We start from the raw sequence: 13,653 nt of genomic DNA on the forward strand, positions 1-13,653 counted from the left end.
TGTTAAACATAATGAAAGTACTAACAAAAGTAACTACTAAATCACAAAAAAAACTTCTCAATAAACAGTATGTTAAATATCTGTGGAGGTGAATGGAGTCACACCACGAGCACAGAACCATATTTTAATGAAGAAGCATACAAACAAAACCAAACAAATACAATTGCCATCCATAGCAGTGGACGAGGTTATGAAAAATTTAATAATACCATAATGGAACAAGAAATACTGCTTACAAAAATATCCCCAGAAAACTCAGAATTACCTCTACATTCAACTGAACCAGAATGTCCAGTATACAAATGGCCATGCACGTCAATGTGTAACATTCCCAAAAAATCTGTCAAATCTTTACGCCAGTTCCTCTATCAGTATGTGAAAGGCAAACACAAAATCAAAATGAAAGTGCTGCAAAATATGGATACCTGTCCAGTGCGCAAATACCCAGGACTACAAGGACATTCATTAGCCTTCATTTCAGGACCTATTTGCAAAATCACCTTCCATCATATCAAAATGATATCAACACATCATTCAACTATAAGAAATCTAGTCTATAAACTGTACTATGCTAAAAGTCCTGCTTTAGCACTAGCCAATTTAAATAACACTCTTCTACATGGTACACCCAAAGACCTACTCAAAGAAATCGACCATATCCAGAGAAAATATTTTGGAAGTGAAAGCCACTTACAAAATGCAATAGCTTTACAACAGACTAGCAACAATTCTGCACATGGCAACCTTCTACTACACACATACAAAAAAGAAATACTAAAATGTAAAAGTACATCCGCTGAAATACCAAACCATGTGTGTGTGTGTTGCCGCAGAACTTTTTATAAAAGTAACACAAAAACTATAGACGTAACATACAAAATAGAAGACAATGAAGATTCCAAATGGTTTGAATTAGCTCTCTACCTTATAGCAGAAAACAAATACGAAATAACTGACCCCTTTACTGCACTACAAAACGTGACAACAACCAAACTCCTTCATGTGCTATCACAAATAACCAAAACCCCTGCAACAACTCAATTTATATGAGAGCATCAGAATTCAAACAGTGCACCCATTTCAAGCAATAATATGCTTTCAACCAAAAACAGCAAAATTACCTCCCTCTGAATTGGTGAAAGGCATTTGTGGCAAAGTAGTTTATTTACCATTCGATCTGAAAGAAAATGTACACACTGTGGGAGTGCAACGTCCAATAGAGCAATCTTTAATTGTCTTAGTAAATGGTGTACCAAAAAAAGACAAAAAAATGTGGCAACAACTCGTAGACTTACATAAAGTTAGACAAGACTTGCAATATCTAAAAGACAGTAAAGAATACTACAAAGAAATAAATATTGAGGAAAACTTAAGGGAAACAACTGAAATAATTCAAGAGTCACCAGAAACTGGTCAATTTGAACTTCTAGATCCTGCTACAGTATCCAATATTTTAGACCATTATACAATTCATCCATTACACTCTGATGACACCATAGATGATGCACTAGAAACGTACCAAATGCGACAAACCACAGAATCAGCATATCAGAAAAAAGTATAGAAGCACATGCTTTTCCTCTACTCTTTCCCATTGGCAAAGGAGGAAGGTACGATGATAGACCCACTCAGATAACAGCATCAGCATACCGCGCATTACAAATGTATTCTGAAGATCCCAGATTTAGACAAAATACGGAATACATATTCCACCTACTCTTTGAAAGTGAACTAGCAACTCCATTTTACGGAGTTGCACACATATTGAAATCAGGAACCCACTTTCAAAATATGTCAGCTACACAATTAATACAAAAAGTGCAAGAAAAAGATGAGGTTTTACAATCAAGCATTACAAATCTGTTAGCACACATGAGTGGTACGAAAGAGTACTGGTTCCGACGTCACGGAGATGTATGTTGTATGATAAGAAACCTTGGCCCACCCAATTGGTTTGTTACATTAAGTTGTGCAGAATATGCATGGGAGGATTTACATGATTTCCTACGCATATCAAACAAAAACAAAACAAACATAGATATACTAACACCTGGAGAACTTTGCTCTCTACATCCTGCTAATGTTTCAAGATATTTCCATCATTGTTTCATTGCTATGCTTCATTTTATTTGTAATAAAACTGTTCCTCCCCTCGGAGAAGTGCAACACTTCTTTTGGAGAAAAGAATACCAAGCCCCAGGATCACCACATATCCACATGCTTTTATGGATTAAAGATGCTGCTAAATTTGGTCAAGACAATGATTCCACTGTTTTACAGTCTATGGAAAAATATGTCACTTGTGAAATTCCATTGAAAGCAACAAATAGTGATCTTCATGCACACATTGTACAATTTCAAAGACACAAATGTGGCAAATATTGTCATCGCAAATACAAAAACAAAGGAAAATAGTACACCAAATACTGCTTTGGTTTCCCTAGACCAGTTACAGAAACAGGTGAAGTGAACAACTTCATGTCTTCAGTTAGACATAGTTTTAAAGGTAAATCACTGAAGAACACGTATTACATAAAAAGAACAGAAGAATCATAATATATCAATGATTACAATGCAATCATTGCCCTCTTATGGAATGCAAACATAGATGTGCAGTACATTGCAGACAATTCCACTGCAGTTGCACAATATGTTACAGCCTACTTAACAAAAGCAGAAAAAACAGAGCTTCAAGACCTCTGGAATGACCTATCATCAGACAAAACACTATCTCAGAAATTGTACAGCTTAGGCATACAAATGCTCTCTCAAAGAGAATGTGGCCCCTATGAAGCTGCAGATCATTTAATCGGTACTGCTTTGTATGGAAAATCTGAAAATATAGTATGGCTAAGTCCTGGTCCTGCTAAATCTAGAAAACAAGTTCTCAAATCATATGAGGACATAGACACAATAGCCGAAAAGGATCCCAACAACCAAGACATTTTGAAAAACAATTTACTAGACACATACTATCCGTACAGGAGTACCACTTTGGAAACCCTGTGTCTATACCACATACCTCAAAACATCACATAGGAAAATAATATAAAACCCGATGAAAAAAAGGTAGATATAGAGTGACAGATTGTGAAGGCAGCTTAGTGAAATTCACCAAATGAAGCTTAATTAATCATATTAAAGTGTCATTAAAAACTCCTCAACAGAAAGAACTATATTACTTGTCCCTGCTACAACTTTTTAAACCATGGAGAAAAGAAGAAGCGATCCTAGAAAACTATGACTCCTATGAAGACGCTTTCAAAGCAAATGAAAACACTATCACCGATATAAACTTTACGCAGTACAAAACAATGTTGCACAATGAACAGCAACACAAAAAAGAACTCCAGGCCCAACTAGATAAAGACATTCCTGACAGGAGTCAACCTTCTGTAACAGGAAGTCAAGAACCACTGGGACAGACACTAATAGCAAATGAGGCAGAATTAGCTATGACAGAAGTAGAGTAGAGAACACCATGTGTCACTATGAAGAAGATACAGAAGACTTAACTGTACTACAATCAAAACTGAACAAAGAGCAGCGCACCATTTTTCAAGAAGTAACAAAAGAAATTGCAAATGGTGTACAACATGAAAATAAAGAATGTACCTGCCAAAATGACAAACCTATACTACTATATGTCAGTGGTGAAGCTGGTTCAGGCAAAATATTCTTAATCAAAATCATCAGCAAGTTCATTCAACAACTGACAAACAACAAACTGTCAGCTGTTGTAACTGTCCCCACAGGTTTAGCTGCCTACAACATAGGCAGCGTCACTTTACACCGATTACTACTCCTTCCAGTAGTATGCCAAAACAAATTAGAATATTACAAACTTTCTACAGCAGGTGCAATAGAACTACGCAGAATGTTAAAACAAATGAAAATGCTACTAATAGATGAAGGGAGCATGGTCTCCAACCTAATGTTGGCTTTGATTCACCTCAGATTGCAAGAAGTACTTAAAACAAATTACCAAGAGCTCTTTGGAGGAAAACACATTATTGTTTTCGGAGATCTTCTTCAATTGACACCAGTGAAAGGTGAACCTATTTTTACAACCTTAGGACACAAACTCTGCCGTAAAACTGTTGGCAGCATAGGAAATGTCAACCTTTGGCAACATTTCCAATACAGAGAATTAACAGAAAACATGCGCCAATCTGCAGACCTCACTTACGCCAACATTTTAAAAAGTATTAGAGTTGGTGTACTATCTCAAGAAGCACAAGAAATATTAAAAACCCGGCACATCCATGCACTTTATGGCCATAACTCATGTGCTACTGACGTTATGCAACAATTAGCGCACAAAAATGTCAATTGTATGTCCTTAATGCCAACTCTTGCAAGCTGTTCCAAATTCAAAGAAACACTGTTGAAAAAAGAAATGCAACCAATAATTGAAATTTGCTACACAGACAAACTGGACGTACATGGTATGACACTACCCATGTGTCAGCAAGCCACAACAAGACTAAATACCTTAGAAAATTCTATCTCCAACACAGCTGGTTTGGAGAAAATATTAAAATTATTCTTAAACTGTAGAGTAATGCTTAAACGTAACCTTGACGTGGAGCAAGGACTAGTTAATGGAGCACTGGGTACAGTTGTTGGCTTTCAAACATGCCCATGTGACAACAACATTCAGTTTGTCAATATTCTCTTCGACAAACTTTCAGAAGTAAAAAGGATAGGGCGCTCAACAGCTCGATTCCTTCTCTTCAAAGACATCTATGTACGCAGAGAACAATTTTCTCTAACTCTAGCATACGCAGTCAACATTCATAAATCACAAGGTCTTACCCTAGACAAAGCATTGATAGATATCGGTAACACAGTCTTTAAAGAAGGCATGAGCTACATAGCATTATCATGCTTACGTACACTTGACGGTCTATTTCTAATCAACTTAGATGCAAGTAAAGTAAACGCTGATATTCCTTACATTTTAGAATACAATAGACTACGTTCACTATACACCCCCCATCTAAAACCATATCCTGTTCCACAAAAAGGAAACCGTTGCAAAAGAAAACTAATTCAAACAGGATTGCAACAGGATCTGACTGCAAATCCTCCAAAGAGAGTAAAAGAAGCTAGTAATTCATCAATTACTACAACCGAAGAAGAACATATTACTCAAAGTAACTCAGGTACTTCTTCAAAGAAGCAACACACACTCTCAAAAAATGACTTGGACACCGAACTATCTGGTCCATTCAAATTTTCAAATATAACTGGTTTAAGTTGCTACGCAAATGTAGCAATGAATATTCTATTTCATTTGCCACCAATTGTTGACAACATTTACGCACAGTACAGACCAATTGTGTTTGCAAATATTTGTACTTCATAGAAATGCAACAAACAATCCTGACAACACCTATAGTGTTCATGGAATAAGACAAGAATTGGACTACTGTGCTGGAATGGTGAAATTCACTATAAACTCACAAGAAAATCCACAAGAATTTCTAATGTACTTACTACAAGTACTGGAAAACAAAAACATACCTATAGATGAAATCTTCCAGATTTCATACATGTGGAAACATACATGCACTCTCTCCAACAATGTGACACAGGAACACATCCCTAATGAGCGCATCATGTATGTATCCATACCTAAATGTGAATCCGTTCCATTTCAGCAACTTGTACAAAATGCAAATCATGGTAGATTATGTACTATCTGCAATTCATATAATCGCTCCACCTTACTAATACAAACACATAGTAAATATGTAATACTAATGCTTCTACGTTACAATGCAGATGGTACCAAAAACAACTGCAAGCTGACTGGATTCCCACATGGTCAAGTATCACTTGGTAAGAAAACCTTCACAACAATAGGTGTAATCTACCACGCAGGAGCCACAACCAATGCAGGTCACTACACTGCATATATAAATAAGAAATGTGGATGGTTCAAATGTAATGATAGTACCATCACTCTAAAGCAAAGATTACCAGAAAATCTTACAAATGCTTCTTTAAAAATCTTCTTAAAACCAAAATTTAATAACTAATCTGTACTTAAACATTAACAAAACTTCAATTAAAAAACTATAACCTATTAGAATACCCCAACAGGTATCTAACTGACCCAAGATTCTATAACATTCAAACAGATAAATGAATACCACTAAATTATAACAAGAAATAAACAGTTAGAATATGCCAAGAGGTATCTAACAGCCCCTAGATTTTGAAACAACCAAACAGATAAATCAATACCACTAAATTATAACAAAAATAGACAGAATACACCAACAGGTATCTAACTGCTCCAAAAATCTGCAACAAGCCAACAGATAGAACATTAGCCAGAAACAACAAGCGAACACTGAAAACAAACAAACAAATAGACTGTAGCATAACAAAAAAAGGCTTTTTTTAATCCGACATGGAGTTTTTTTCCCACAGACCCAAAGATTTGAAAAACAAACACAGAAACTGAAAAAATTGCAAAGTACACTGGTTTGTAAACTACTAAATATGAGGGTAGAAAAAAGCTGAAATGTCTATTATGCAATGTAATAAGTCTTTATAAAATACATACACTAACATGCTCTTTTCTTTTATCACAGAAATTGAAAAAGAATATATGCTCCACTTACCCAACTCATGAAAAAAATATATCCAATCTCAAAAAATCAAACAGTAAGTATATTCTAATAGAACGCATAAATACTGCTGCATAACAGAACCATTGAAACAAACATCTAACCATCCACCACAATACAAAATGTTCACTTACATGGATATGTTATACTACAATGCTTTTTACCAAACTCTACAATCTTCATGACGTAGCCAAAACTTCACATACAAACTATATATATCAAACAGTACACAAACTGTAGATTTGCAAACATTTGGTAGATATTCGATTCTATGGGTGTGATCTATGGGTGTGATATGCTGCGGTGGTTGTGGCCAGGGCCTAGATTCTTGGGTGTATGGCCTGTGGCCATGCACCCAAGAATCTAGGCCCTGGCCACAACCACCGCAGCATATCACACCCATGGTTGCTTATAACTTCAGTGCTTCAGTGCACAACCACCGCAGCATATCACACCCATGGTGGCTTATATCTTTAGTGCTTATAACTTCGGTCTTGGGTGCATGGCCTTCGGACATGCACCCAAGACTTTAGGCCCTGGCCACAACCACTGCAGCATATCACACCCATAGAATCAAACATTTTAACTGCGGCATATGGTCAATTTTTATGTCCACTGACACTGAGCGTGTCCTTAGAACAGTTTCAACTTGCCTGCGGACAGCACGGATCGGAATACAATCCTTAGGACACCCCTCCTTTTCACTAATTACGAACATCCCATACAGCGCGGGCATGGCGAATACATCAGTAGCACCTGCCACCTAAACAAATACAGTATTTGACCCATCTCTTACTCCCCAAACCTCCCCAAGCACTCTTGCACACCAAAACACTCCCCAAAACTGCATTCGCCTCGGCTTGCTGATCCAAGATGGCGGGTGCATCGGAACAATCTGACGCACATCACGCCTCACTCCAGCAATCGGCGGATGCAACTTGTCCGCGGACATGACGTGAGCCAATTAGTCAATCGGTGTCCTGCCCGCGGAGTGAACAGGGAAGTGTGTCCGTAGAGCGGACATAGATATCACACATTTTTTTAGACCTACTTTTTGATCGTTTAAAAAAAAAACGACTGGACGGATTTTCACCAAATTTACAAAAGCATGCTTTCGGGTCCAAGCCACTGCTCCTGCCGCGAATTTGGTGAAAATCCATCCAGCGGTTTGGGCTGTAGGCGTGCGCAAAGTTTTTTCCCCATTCACTCTATGGGAAAAAAGAAATTTTGGGACCCCCCCTATAACTTTTCCCCCCCTGGACCGAACCTCACCAAACTTTGAAAAAAAAATCAGAGTGGGCCATATACTTTTTTTGCAAAGTTTGGTGAGGATTTGTCCAGGGGGAATGAAGTTATAAACCACCCATACAGTGTTCCTCCTGTGGGATTAGCAACTTAACCATAACTACACAGCCACTAACCTGGCTGTGTAATATATATACATATATATATTCAATTAAAAAACTTTGTTAAAGGGGCGTTATGGTTACAAGTAAAACCAAAAACCCCCTGAAATTCGCCAGTTATGTTATATTTCTGATGTCATCTTTGATGTCATGGGTGTTATTCTTAGCAGTGCACGGTGGTGGCGCGAGTTATGGTTGCTTATCTTACCGTAACTGGTGAATTTCAGGGGGTTTTCGGTTTTACTTGTAACCATAACATCCTTTTAACAAAGTTGTTTCACTGAATTTGATAGGTTGTTAATAGCGCAACTTAACCATATCGTCCCTTTAACAAAGTTTTTTCATGGAATTTCACAGGTTTTTATTAGGCTGCTCCTGCACTGCTGGGGGGTGTGGGAGGGTGGGAGACATGGGTGGGAGCCTGGTGGGGGCTGCCCATGGTGGTTGGGGGTGGGGGTGGTGGGAGACATGAGTGGGGGCCTGGTGGAGGCTGTCCCTGCACTGCTGGGGGGTGGGGGTGGGTGGGAGACATGAGTGGGGGCCTGGTGGAGGCTGCCCCTGCACTACTGGGGGTGGGGGTGGTGGTAGACATGGGTGGGAGCCTGGTGGAGGGTGCCCCACAGTGCTGGGGGGTGGGGTGGGTGGGAGACATGAGTGGGGGCCTGGTGGAGGCTGCCCCTGCACTGCTGGGGGGTGGGGGTGGTGGTAGACATGGGTGGGAGCCTGGTGGAGGCTGCCCCTGCACTGCTGGGGGGTGGGGATGGTGGTAGACATGGGTGGGGCCCTGGTGGAGGCTGCCCATGGTGGCTGGGGGGTGGGGGTGATAGGGGACATGAGTGGGTGCCTGGTGGAGGCTGCCCCTGGTGGCTGGGGGGTGGGGGTGATAGGGGACATGAGTGGGGGCCTGGTGGAGGCTGCCCCTGCACTGCTGGGGGGGGGGGTGGGGGGTGGGAGACATGAGTGGGTGCCTGGTGGAGGCTGCCCCTGGTGGCTGGGGGGTGGGGGTGATAGGGTACATGAGTGGGGGCCTGGTGGAGGGTGCCCCACACTGCTGGGGGGGTGGGAGACATGAGTGGGGGCCTGGTGGAGGCTGCCCCTGCACTGCTGGGGGGTGGGGGTGGTGGTAGACATGGGTGGGAGCCTGGTGGAGGCTGCCCCTGCACTGCTGGGGGGTGGGCGTGGTAGACATGGGTGGGGCCCTGGTGGAGGCTGACCATGGTGGCTGGGGGGTGGGGGTGGTGGGAGACATGAGTGGGGGCCTGGTGGAGGCTGCCCCTGCACTGCTGGGGGGTGGGGGTGGTGGTAGACATGGGTGGGGGCCTGGTGGAGGCTGCCCCTGCACTGCTGGGGGGGGGGTGGGAGACATGAGTGGGTGCCTGGTGGAGGCTGCCCCTGGTGGCTGGGGGTGGGGGTGACAGGGGACATGAGTGGGGGCCTGGTGGAGGGTGCCCCACACTGCTGGGGGTGGTGGTGGGTGGGAGACATGAGTGGGGGCCTGGTGGAGGCTGCCCCTGCACTGCTGGGGGGTGGGGGTGGTGGTAGACATGGGTGGGGCCCTGGTGGAGGCTGCCCATGGTGGCTGGGGGGTGGGGGTGGTGGGAGACATGAGTGGGGGCCTGGTGGAGGCTGCCCCTGCACTGCTGGGGGGTGGGGGTGGTGGTAGACATGGGTGGGAGCCTGGTGGGGGCTGCCCATGGTGGCTGGGGTGTGGGGGTGGTGGGAGACATGAGTGGGGGCCTGGTGGAGGCTGCCCCTGCACTGCTGGGGGGTGGGGGTGGTGGTAGACATGGGTGGGAGCCTGGTGGGGGCTGCCCATGGTGGCTGGGGTGTGGGGGTGGTGGGAGACATGAGTGGGGGCCTGGTGGAGGCTGCCCCTGCACTGCTGGGGGGTGGGGGTGGGTGGGAGACATGAGTGGGGGCCTGGTGGAGGCTGCTCCTGCACTGCTGGGGGGTGGGGGAGGGTGGGAGACATGGGTGGGAGCCTGGTGGGGGCTGCCCATGGTGGTTGGGGGGTGGGGGTGGTGGGAGACATGAGTGGGGGCCTGGTGGAGGCTGTCCCTGCACTGCTGGGGGGTGGGGGTGGGTGGGAGACATGAGTGGGGGCCTGGTGGAGGCTGCCCCTGCACTACTGGGGGTGGGGGTGGTGGTAGACATGGGTGGGAGCCTGGTGGAGGGTGCCCCACAGTGCTGGGGGGTGGGGTGGGTGGGAGACATGAGTGGGGGCCTGGTGGAGGCTGCCCCTGCACTGCTGGGGGGTGGGGGTGGTGGTAGACATGGGTGGGAGCCTGGTGGAGGCTGCCCCTGCACTGCTGGGGGGTGGGGATGGTGGTAGACATGGGTGTGGCCCTGGTGGAGGCTGCCCATGGAGGCTGGGGGGTGGGGGTGATAGGGGACATGAGTGGGTGCCTGGTGGAGGCTGCCCCTGGTGGCTGGGGGGTGGGGGTGATAGGGGACATGAGTGGGGGCCTGGTGGAGGCTGCCCCTGCACTGCTGGGGGGGGTGGGGGGTGGGAGACATGAGTGGGTGCCTGGTGGAGGCTGCCCCTGGTGGCTGGGGGGTGGGGGTGATAGGGGACATGAGTGGGGGCCTGGTGGAGGGTGCCCCACACTGCTGGGGGGAGGGTGGGGGGTGGGAGACATAAGTGGGGGCCTGGTGGAGGCTGCCCCTGCACTGCTGGGGGGTGGGGGTAGTGGTAGACATGGGTGGGAGCCTGGTGGAGGCTGCCCCTGCACTGCTGGGGGGTGGGGGTGGTGGTAGGCATGGGTGGGAGCCTGGTGGGGGCTGCCCATGGTGGCTGGGGGGTGGGGGTGGTGGGAGACATGAGTGGGGGCCTGGTGGAGGCTGCCCCACAGTGCTGGGGGGTGGGGGTAGTGGTAGACATGGGTGGGAGCCTGGTGGAGGCTGCCCCTGCACTGCTGGGGGGTGGGGGTGGTGGTAGGCATGGGTGGGAGCCTGGTGGGGGCTGCCCATGGTGGCTGGGGGGTGGGGGTGGTGGGAGACATGGGTGGGGCCCTGGTGGAGGCTGCCCATGGTGGCTGGGGGGTGGGGGTGGTGGGAGACATGAGTGGGGGCCTGGTGGAGGCTGCCCCTGCACTGCTGGGGCGTGGGGGTGGTGGTAGGCATGGGTGGGAGCCTGGTGGGGGCTGCCCATGGTGGCTGGGGGGTGGGGGTGGTGGGAGACATGAGTGGGGGCCTGGTGGAGGCTGCCCCACAGTGCTGGGGGGTGGGGTGGGTGGGAGACATGAGTGGGGGCCTGGTGGAGGCTGCCCCTGCACTGCTGGAAGGTGGGGGTGGTGGTAGACATGGGTGGGGCCCTGGTGGAGGCTGCCCATGGTGGCTGGGGGGTGGGGGTGGTGGGAGACATGAGCGGGGGCCTGGTGGAGGCTGCCCGAGCACTGCTGGGGGGTGGGGGTGGTGGTAGACATGGGTGGGAGCCTGGTGGGGGCTGCCCATGGTGGCTGGGGGGCGGGGGTGGTGGGAGACATGAGTGGGGGCCTGGTGGAGGCTGCCCCTGCACTGCTGGGGGGTGGGGGTGGGTGGGAGACATGAGTGGGGGCCTGGTGGAGGCTGCCCCTGCACTGCTGGGGGGTGGGGATGGGTGGGAGACATGAGTGGGGGCCTGGTGGAGGCTGCCCCTGCACTGCTGGGGGGTGGGGGTGGTGGTAGGCATGGGTGGGAGCCTGGTGGGGGCTGCCCATGGTGGCTGGGGGGTGGGGGTGGTGGGAGACATGAGTGGGAGCCTGGTGGAGGCTGCCCCTGCACTGCTGGGGGGTGGGGGTGGGTGGGAGACATGAGTGGGGGCCTGGTGGAGGCTGCCCCTGCACTGCTGGGGGTTGGGGGTGGTGGTGGTGGTAGACATGGGTGGGAGCCTGGTGGAGGGTGCCCCACAGTGCTGGGGGGTGGGTGGGAGACATGAGTGGAGGCCTGGTGGAGGCTGCCCCTGCACTGCTGGGGGGTGGGGGTGGTGGTAGACATGGGTGGGAGCCTGGTGGAGGCTGCCCCTGCACTGCTGGGGGGTGGGGTGGTGGTAGACATGGGTGGGGCCCTGGTGGAGGCTGCCCATGGTGGCTGGGGGGTGGGGTTGGTGGGAGACATGAGTGGGGGCCTGGTGGAGGCTGCCCCACAGTGCTGGGGGGTGGGGTGGGTGGGAGACATGAGTGGGGGCCTGGTGGAGGCTGCCCCTGCACTGCTGGGGGTGGGGGTGATAGGGGACATGAGTGGGGGCCTGGTGGAGGCTGCCCCTGCACTGCTGGGGGTGGGGGTGGTGGTAGACATGGGTGGGAGCCTGGTGGGGGCTGCCCATGGTGGCTGGGGGGTGGGGGTGGTGGTAGACATGGGTGGGAGCCTGGTGGAGGCTGCTTTTAGAGACATGAGTGGGGGCCTGGTGGAGGCTGCCCCTGCACTGCTGGGGGGTGGGGGTGGTGGTAGACATGGGTGGGAGCCTGGTGGAGGGTGCCCCACAGTGCTGGGGGGTGGGGTGGGTGGGAGACATGAGTGGGGGCCTGGTGGAGGCTGCCCCTGCACTGCTGGGGGGTGGGGGTGGTGGTAGACATGGGTGGGAGCCTGGTGGAGGCTGCCCCTGCACTGCTGGGGGTTGGGGGTGGTGGTAGACATGGGTGGGAGCCTGGTGGAGGGTGCTCCACAGTGCTGGGGGGTGGGGTGGGTGGGGGACATGAGTGGGGGCCTGGTGGAGGCTGCCCCTGCACTGCTGGGGGTCGGGGTGATAGGGGACATGAGTGGGGGCCTGGTGGAGGGTGCCCCACACTGCTGGTGGGGTGGGGGGTGGGAGACATGAGCAGGTGTGCAGGGTAGTCCCCTGTTTTGTGGGCTGCCTGCAGGGGCAGTGGAGGGTGTACAGGGAACACCTGTGAGGACCCACCCAGCCTAATCGCGTGTGTAACTTCCTGCGCACCCCTGTAATACACGTACCCAGCCATATCGCGTGTGATAATTCCCGCGCACCCCTGTAATACACGTACCCAGCCAAATCGCGTGTGATAATTCCCGCGCACCCCTGTAATACACGTACCCAGCCAAATCGCGTGTGATGATTCCCGCGTACCCCTGTAATACACGTACCCTGGCTAATCGCGTGTAAAACTTCACGCGTACCCCTGTAATACACGTACCCTGGCTAATCGCGTGTAAAACTTCACGCGTACCCCTGTAATACACGTACCCTGCCAAATCGCATGTGATAATTATCGCGCACCCCTGTAATACACGTACCCTGGCTAATCGCGTGTAAAACTTCACGCGTACCCCTGTAATACACGTACCCTGGCTAATCGCGTGTAAAACTTCACGCGTACCTCTGCAATACACTTACCCTGGCTAATCGCGTGTAAAACTTCCCGCGTACCCCTGTAATACACTTACCCTGGCTAATCGCATGTAAAACTTCCCGCGTACCCTTGATATAAACGTTACCCGCTTTGCGTTCCTTGTTTGGCAGCCCTGTAAACTGGTCCAGGGTTAGCGCAGCCCTTTGCGATGATTTAGCGATTTTGATGGCTTTTCCTTGCGCGAGGGCGTTCTTGGGAGCGTTACTGGCGCTACTGCAGGGTCGCTGCGATACTCTGCACCACGGCTGGTTTGAGAGC

Source organism: Ambystoma mexicanum, chromosome 7q (assembly GCF_040938575.1).
Source record: "Ambystoma mexicanum isolate Mex_15411 chromosome 7q, UKY_AmexF1_1, whole genome shotgun sequence".
NCBI classification, from domain to species: Eukaryota; Metazoa; Chordata; class Amphibia; order Caudata; family Ambystomatidae; genus Ambystoma; species Ambystoma mexicanum.